This window comes from Colobus angolensis, unplaced genomic scaffold (assembly GCF_000951035.1).
Source record: "Colobus angolensis palliatus isolate OR3802 unplaced genomic scaffold, Cang.pa_1.0 Scaffold369, whole genome shotgun sequence".
NCBI lineage: Eukaryota > Metazoa > Chordata > Mammalia > Primates > Cercopithecidae > Colobus > Colobus angolensis.
Genome location: NW_012117032.1, coordinates 202,245 through 211,313, shown reverse-complemented (window position 1 = coordinate 211,313; position 9,069 = coordinate 202,245). Strand labels below are relative to the sequence as shown.

The 9,069-nt window shown below is 36.0% G+C and overlaps 1 pseudogene; it reads left to right on the top strand.

Annotated features, from left to right (window-relative positions):
* Positions 1-1,431: 1,431 nt before the first annotated feature.
* LOC105520018 overlaps positions 1,432-9,069 on the top strand; it is a 19,326-nt pseudogene continuing 11,688 nt past the window's right edge.

Genomic DNA, 9,069 nt, shown 5'->3' with positions numbered 1-9,069 from the left:
AATATCAGTGATCAATAGCAGTGGATGCAACACATTGGAATTATGAAAGAGAAGGGTTGTACAATTGGGCCCCAGTGGACAGTCTCTAAATGAAAGTATGTTTCAGAAAGGGAAGATGTATAAAATCTTTAAATGCCAATTGGATTTACACATGGTATACTTAGGAACTAAAAATAAATATCCATTCCAGTTTTGTCACTGGTAAGGCGTTAGAAGAGCAGCAGTGTTTTTGGTCAGTACCTAAACTCATATGCTGCGTGAGTATCCAAAATTCATACCTTACAACTCTCCTCCTTTAGAAGAAACCAGGAGAGACGCTGATACCATGTTTTTGGAGAAGCTAGCTTACTGGATTTATAAGTGTTTAACTTTGTAAGTTTGTTATTAAAGTTGTTTAAAACTTGAAAACATCTGATATATTAGAGTTTATAATCAATGATTAATAAAACATCTGATAGGCTGGGCGTAGTGTCTCATGCCTGTAATCCCAGCACTTAGGGAGGCCGAGGCAGGCAGATCACCTGAGATCAAGAGTTCGAGACCAGAATGGCTAACATGGTGAAACCCCATCTCTACTAAAAATAAAAAAATTAACCAGGTGTGGTGGCATGTGCCTGTAATCCCAGCTACTCAGGAGGCTGAGGCATGAGAATCACTTGAACCTGGGAGGTGGAGGTTGCAGTGAGCCGAAATTACGACATTGCACTCCAGCTTGGGTGACAAGAGCAAAACTCTGTCTCAAAATATATAAATAAATAATAAATAAATAAATAAAGCATCTGATTATTAGACTTCATAATTAATGCTTAAACATTTAAAAAATGACTTATTTGCTGTGTAAGCAGTATGCTTTAAAGTTTAAGAAAAAAATTAGGTTTATCATATTGGAAAACAATAAGTTGATCAATAACTAAAGTATAATAGTAGGGAAAGTTGTTCTCTGCTTGTGAAAATTCTCTTTTGGTAATGAAAATTTTAGACTTTAAAGAATGCTGCACTCATCAGCAGACTGAAAGACTGGAGGAGATGAAAAATGGGATTGATAGGTTCTTCATATGTGGTTGAACATATAAAGTAATTACTAAAAATGTTTGACTGATCTGTAGAAAATTTAGGGGAAAATTTGCCAGAGATACATTGAAAACTAAAGAAATGAAGGAAAAGCAATATTAACATAAGGAAAAACAGCTAATGCCCCATTTCTTTGCTTGTAAAATGCAGATATTTACAGCACCTACTTCATCATGTTGTATGGATTAAATGAAATTTTGCAAGAAAAGCCCTAGTGTAGTTTTTGCATGTGTACCTATTTGCTCACTGAACAAAAGTATTAACCATATTTATTAATAAATAAGAGTAAAAATACAATACATATGTAAGCCCACATTGATGTAATGTTGTTTTAAAATCCATTGTTTCAGGTTCACTGTCATGGACACTCTATCAGAAGCAACTGGCATCTTTGCATTAAACCTTTTGAAAAAGCTAGGGGAAAACAACTCAAACAATATATTTTTTTCACCCATGAGCATGTTGTCAGCCTTGGCCATGGTTTTCATGGGAGCGAAGGGAAACACTGCAGCCCAGATGTCTCAGGTACCTAGCGCCACTTCAAGACAACAATAAATGCTACTACTCAGTTGAGCTCTTCTTCTACATTTCAAGTCCCAAAGAAATTCCTCTTTTAACAGACAACTTTGATAGTATCAAAGGATGTGGATGGAGAGTTGGCAGGTGGGAGCATGTTACCACTGCCTGACCATCTGTGGTGACTTGGGGTCACTCATGTGGGTGCTTCTGCAGGCTACTGGGCTAGAAGGTCCAGGAAGGTCTCACTCACTTGTCTGGGTCTTGGTGCTGCTTGGTGGCTGGGGCCTTAGTTCCCTACAAGCAAGTCTTCCCATTCCTCCAGGCCTTTCTGTGTATCCTTGCTTTAGGACAGCTTGTGTTTCCTTACACCATAGTAGCTGGGTTATGAGAGAGCAAAAATGGAAGCTGCTAGGCTTTTTAAGGACAGTATCATGTCTGCATTCTGTTATTCAGAGCAAGTCACAGGACCAGCCCAGATCCCACAGGAGGGGAGAGAGACTCCATCTTTTGATGTCAGGAGAAGCCTGTGCATGCAGAGATGGAACATATGGTTGGCAGCTGTGTTTTCAGACAAACTACCACAAATAGTGAGCATAAATGAGCATAAATAACTAGATACATTTTGTTAGGATTTGCAAAAGGCATTTCCACTCATACTAATACTTAGAAAACTTTGGTTTCCTTTAGGAAGTAATTATAGGCAGGACTGAGAAGAGCTATAGGTAGGGAGACTGGGTGGCTTTCAAGACACTTTTCATCTTTAATTAATCATCATTTAAGCTACAATAAGGATCTGTAAACCTCTTAGTGCTAAGTTTAGTGTTGTACCTATTTCTTGAAGTCAGGGAATACTGAAAATGTTATTTTCCCCTGGTTTTTTTTTTTGTTTTGTTTAATTTCAGGCACTTTTTTTTAGTAAATTTGGAGGTTAAGATGGAGATGTTCACCAAGGTTTTCAGTCGCTTCTCACTGAAATTAACAGAACTGGCACTCAGTACTTGCTTAGAACTGCTAACCAGCTCTTTGGAGAAAAGTCTTATGACTTCCTCTCAGTAAGTCATACTTGTTTTTCATTGGAGAAAATAGAGATAGTAATGGGTGATGGACAGTAGTAGAAAGAATGTGGGCTATGAATTCATACAGGTGGACCTGAATTCAGGACTCCATTCAGGAACCTCACACACTCCTCTGATTGCATTTTATCATTTATAAAATGGGTCTTAGAGCAAATACTGCCCAGCATTGTGAAGCTTTAATGAGATAATCTTTATAAAAGAATTTACACACATTTACAATTGGAAAAGAATCAGCCAAAACAAATAAATGATCAAAATGAGTATTTATGATAACTGCTTTGCAGATATTGTTAACGTTTTTGTGCATTGTGACATTTTCTTAATGTTTTACACATTTTAATATTTTGATTCACTTTTTAGACACTGAAAATATTTTAAAGCTTATTTTTGGCTAATTATACTGGTCGTATTTGTTGACAGTGCTTTTATGACATTTAAATTTAAATTTTATTTTTTAAATGTATTTATTTATTTATTTATTTTTGAGATGGAGTCTCACTCACTCTGTCGCCCAGGCTGGAGTGCAGTGGCACAATCTCGGCTCACTGCAGCCTCCACTTCCCTGGCTCAATGATTCTCCTGCCTCTGATTCTCAAGTGACTGCAATTACAGGTGTGTGCCACCACACCTGGCTAAGTTTTGTATTTTTAGTAGAGATGGCGTTTCACCATGTTGGCAAGGCTGGTCTTCAACTCCTGCCCTCAAGTGATCCGCCCGCCTTGGCTTCCCAGAGTGCTGGGATTACAGGTGTGAGCCACTGCGCCTGGCCACATTTTTATTTTTAAAAACCAAAACTGCTCAAGTAATTTCTTGATATATGAAAACACAAATAATGTATATAAACCAAGAGTCCTCATCAACATATTTCCAACCCCGTTACTCTCCTTTTCAATGTGAGAGCTTTTATAGATTTGAGGTGTATCCTTCACATCCAGAAATTTTGCTTTGTGTTTTCCCACCATATAATATTATTATACGATACATATTGCTTTATACTTTGTGGTCTTTTACTTAACAATGTGTCTTAAATTCTTTCCACCTCAGTCTATGTGAATCTGCATCACTCTTTTTAACCATTGTCTGATATTCCTAAGTACGGGTGTATCTTGATGTAGCAAATGTTTCTTTCCTTGATGAACAGTTCAGCTGTATTTAACCGGGGCCATCACAGACAGTAATATCCTGTGCACAGTTGCGTTCATGTGTGTGTAAGTTACTGTCTAGGATGGATTTGCAGAAGGAAGGGAATGAAGCTTTGAAGTTTTAATAAATACTGCCAAGCTGCTCACCACAGTACTGTCGCCATTTTACAATCCCAAAGGCATATTTGTAGAGTGTTCCTTTCCACCCACCATCAGCAACACCGCATATTGTTAACTTTTAAAGCTTTCGGTTATTAGTGGAATTAAACAATTTTTCTTATGTTTATTGAGCATTTCTATCTTTTCTGTGAATTACCTATTTACGTATTATTTTACACATTTCCCCATGGGGATGGATGTCTTTTTCTTACTGGTTTATAAGAATCATTTATGTTTAGGGTATCACTCTGACTGTGTTATATGGTTTTATTCATTATTTTTCAAACTTGTTTCAGACTCTAAATTAATTGTTTCAAAACGAATTGGTATAAAGTGAAGGTTGTAAGGCATAAAGTCAAATATTTATAAGATTTGTATACGGTATTGTGATTTTTACAGCTTATTTTTGTAGTCTTAGCTACTATTAACTTTATTACCAGCTTTTTATTAGTTTTCTATACAAAGACAACCAAAATGTTAACAAACAAATATCCATTTTTGGTGACTATTTTAAGAAAATCATTGATTTTTAAATGTTATTTTGATACTGAAATGTAAAATAAAGAGATGAGAATTATTTGTCATCTATTTCTCATTAATTAATTAATTATTCTTATTTCCAAGAATCTGGCACCAATAGCAAATATAATTAGATGTTATTTTACTTTGACTACTGATGGCTTGTAAAATAGTAACTTAAAATAGCAAACAATTATTTTAAAACATGTTTAATAGATAAAAAGATCACCTAGGGGTGCAAAAAGTCATCAATATGTGAGATTCATCAGTTTACTTTCAGATTATTTTTCATATTGAGAGATGTAAACAATTTCCAAACCACTGAAAAACAAGCAGAGCCAGCAATTTTGGCAAGGCATGAATTATGGGAGGGTTAGGTGAAATAATGTACATAAATCAGTTACGTAGTGCCTGAAACATACCAAGAATTCAAAAATGCTACATGAAAAGGTGATATTTCATAGGAATTCACAGTTATCTTGTGAGGTGTAGCTATTACTGCTTCCTTGTTCTACAGGAGAGAACATGGAGGCATAAAGAGATTAAGAAAATGTTTGAAGGTCACACAGCTAGTAAGTTGCAGAAATTGTGTTCCTAACTACTGTCACATTTCCTCTCCAATGCTATGCTGAAATAGAAGTAGAAAATTCTGTAAAAACAAAACAAAACAAAACAAAAAAAACCCACAAAATTCTGAAAAGGGGAATTAAATATTAGCTATGAGTAGTTTGAGGGAAAGTTTGGAAAACAATTCTATAGTGCATGATCAATAAATTAGTTATTTCAGTCCATTTAATTTCCACCAAATTTCCTGCTTTTATATAACATAATGTAGGTTTTTGTTAATATCATAATTCTACAGACTATATTAACTAAATATAGTTTGATTATTTATTTATTTATCTATTTATTTATTTATTTATTTATTTATTTTGAGACGGAGTTTCACTCTTGTTGTCCAGGCTGGAGTGCAATGGCACGATCTCGACTCACAGCAACCTCCACTGCCTGGGGGAGTTCAAGCGATTCTCCTGCCTCAGCCTCCCAAGTAGCTGGGATTACAGACGCCTGCCACCACGCCTGGCTAATTTTTTATATTTTTAGTAAAGACAGGGTTTCACCATGTTGGCAAGGATGGTCTTGATCTCTTGAACTCGTGATTTGCCCGCCTTGGCCTCCCAAAGTGCTGGGATTACAGGTGTGATCCACCACGACCGGCCTGGTATGAACTTTTTTTGCAAAGTTGATTGTAGTCTGAAACATTCACTAGCTATATGTGGTTACTAAGGTTTCCATGAAATTAATTAAAATCAAATAAAATTAAATGTTTAGCTCCTCAGTCCAACTAGCCACATTTCAAGTGCTCAATAGCCAATGTGGCATTACTTGGGACATTGCAGATTTACACCATTCTCATCATCCCAGAAGGTTCAGATGGAGATTGCTGGCCTAGAATTGTGTATTTTTCCAATGTAATTTATGGAACGGTAGACTCATATTTATATTCTGTTGTTCTGAAATGAAGAGGCAGCCATAGCACTTGCTGTGTTAATCCTCACTCAACAAATTTAATAGTTTGTAGGAGTGGCAGATTTTATAGTCACAGAATCTCAAAGCCTTGAAAAACAAAGTTGAGTTCAACTATGTTCTTACTCATTTTCTGCCTGCAGGATTGGTCTATTTCTCATAAAGGTGTGTTGAAATCTCCAATTATAAAAGTGAATTTATTTGTTTCTTCTTTTAGTTCTATCAGTGTTTGTCTGAAGTATTTTGATGTTCAATTATTAGGTGCATGCATGTAAGGATGGCTAGGTCTTCCTGAATAATTCTCTGTGTCTTTAATCATGTCACTGATGCACTGCTACTGTCTTCAGGGATCCAGCAGGTCATGAAAATTATTTGATACGCAGACCACTATATTACTTAGTTTACAAGCTAAGAGTAAATATTGCTGAAAAGAATTTGGACTTTTGGTTAATTCCTTATATTTGTAAATGTATGCTAAATCATAATATTATTGATTTTCTGATGTGGCACAATGAAGAAGTAAGCTGTTGGTCTTATTTCTGTAGCTATAAAATTATGTTGCTTGGTTTATCCTAGTGTTTTACAGATTCTTGCAGCAAATTCTACCAAGCAAAAATAGAAAACCTTGACTTTGTTAATGATACAGAGACTTGCAGAAGACACATAAATGCCTGGGTTGCTGATAAGACTGAAGGTGAAAATATATTGTCATTCTATTTCAATAATATTTTAATAGTTTTACTTTACAAAATTGTCATATATAAAAGGAGTGATTTTTTCTCTAATTATGCAAATCTTAAAAATTTGCTTCTGAAATATTGCCAATGGATAGAAATTTTCTCTAGCTTTATCCCCACTCTTACCAAGTATCTGATGTTTCTCAATATTCAGTACATTTCTTCCAGAACGATCTACATTTCAATTGACTTTTCTGGTTAGTACTAAGTAGGTTTTATTTTCATTGATAATAATAAAATTTCCTTCTTCTTAATTTAAACTGTTCTTTACACTTGCTACAACTGCTCACTTTTTTGACAATTCTTTGTTTCTTTCTTTATGCCATAGTCACCAATTATTCCTTTCTACCTAATCTATTATCAGTTCATCCTCTGCCTATAAATATCTGCTTGTTTGTTTTATGCACTCTTTTCAAGTTGTGGAATTCTTCTTCCTAGAGCTTATATTCAATTTCAACTGTTTGTTGCAGCGTTGTTACTATGGTTGTTTTAAGGACAAGCGTCCCTTTACATGGTTATATTTCATGACACCATGAACTCCTTTCATGCATAGTTGCCTTCTCAAAGAGACCACACAATCTGAATATTCCTCCTGATACAAGCATCAAGGAATACATTTAGGTAAATGGTTCTTTAACTCTTCTTTACAGGTAAAATTACAGAGGTGCTGCCTTGAGTTTCAGTTGATTCATTGACAAAGCTGATTCTCGTGAATGCCATCTACTTCAAAGGAAACTGGGATCATTCATTTGAGAAATACAAAACTAGGGAAATGCCTTTTAAAATCAGCAAGGTGAGTATTTTGTCCTATCAAAGATGATTTTAGAAACTGTCCTATTGGCTTTAACACCTGCAAGAAGCTTAACTTCAATAACTTTGACTGGACATGACCCTTTGGTAGTTCAGCAGCTGGACTCCCCTCCAAACCTTGAGATTTTTCTCCTTCCCTTTATCCCTTTTTGATGTCTCAACCAACGTGGTTACATACTCCCAGGCCTCTGGTCCAGCACCCTATCTCATCTCATCTATACTGGGTACTATCTATACCACAAATCTGAGTGTACAGAGTGTATAGCCACTGGCTTCCCAAAGCTTGTGAGATAAAGTTCAAACTCCATGGTATGATGTGATCCTTCATGATCTGGATCCTGCCTGTTTCTCTATCTTTATTTCCCTTTGTACCTTCATGCTCCTTTCTTTCTGCCAGCGTTCCCTCCGAGATGCCTTTCTTGACGATGCACCTCCCCAAGCTGTCTCCTCCTCTAAGCTGTCACAGTGACCCCTGCCTGTCTCCCTGGTGGCATTGAAGTGGTTGAATCAGGTGTCTTCTTTTCCTGCTCTGCTTGTTGCTGTTTGAGTGTAGAGAATGCTACAAGTGCCTAGCACACACATGCACTCAGTAAGTACTGAACCAATGAATTATGTTCAGTCTATTTTAATAATAAAGATATTAGACAAGCACAAATTTTTGCTTAAAACCAAGTGAGCAAAAACATATACACAGGACAGAGTTTAGCTACCTCCAATTTTGAATATATTATTTGCAGAAGGCCCTTTATCTTTCTCTAAATGTTATTTATTCTTTCTTTTTTGTTTAACTCTAGAAATGTTTGGACATACACAAAAGTAGACAGAATATGTTAATTAAGATAATTATTGATCATTCACCATTAGTTAAATCTTTCAGGCCAATGTGAGCCTAAGTCTTCAGTTTCTCAAGAAATATATATTTTTTTCTAGCTTTATTTTGAAATGAACTGTCATATTTTCTCCTGGCAAAATATTTCTTTCCTTGAAATTTATTTTAATAAGATGTATGTTAGGATGTCATTGAAAACCCTGCTCTTAGTGTTTACACTCCTGAAGTTCATCTCCCTTAACAGGAAGTCTGGAGGTGGCCAGAGGCCAGGGCTGATGTGGGATGTGGGTGAAACTTCCAGGGACCAAACCTCTCTACTTCTGCTATGTCATTTTTAGAACATTACCTATTTCCTCACGGTCTCACGATAGTTCAGGCATTAAGCCCAAAATGCAGGCAAGAAGTTAGAAGAACATATACCCAGTAATGGGATGGCTGAGTCAAATGATATTTCTAGTTCTAGATCCTTGAGGAATCGCCATGCTGTCTTCCACAATGGTTGAACTAGTTTACAGTTTCACCACCATTGTAAAAGTGTTCCTATTTCTCCACATCCTCTCCAGCACCTGTTGTTTCCTGACTTTTTAATGATTGCCGTTCTAACTGGTGTGAGATGGTATCTCATTGTGGTTTTGATTTGCATTTCTCTGATGGCTAGTGATGATGAGCATTTTTTCATG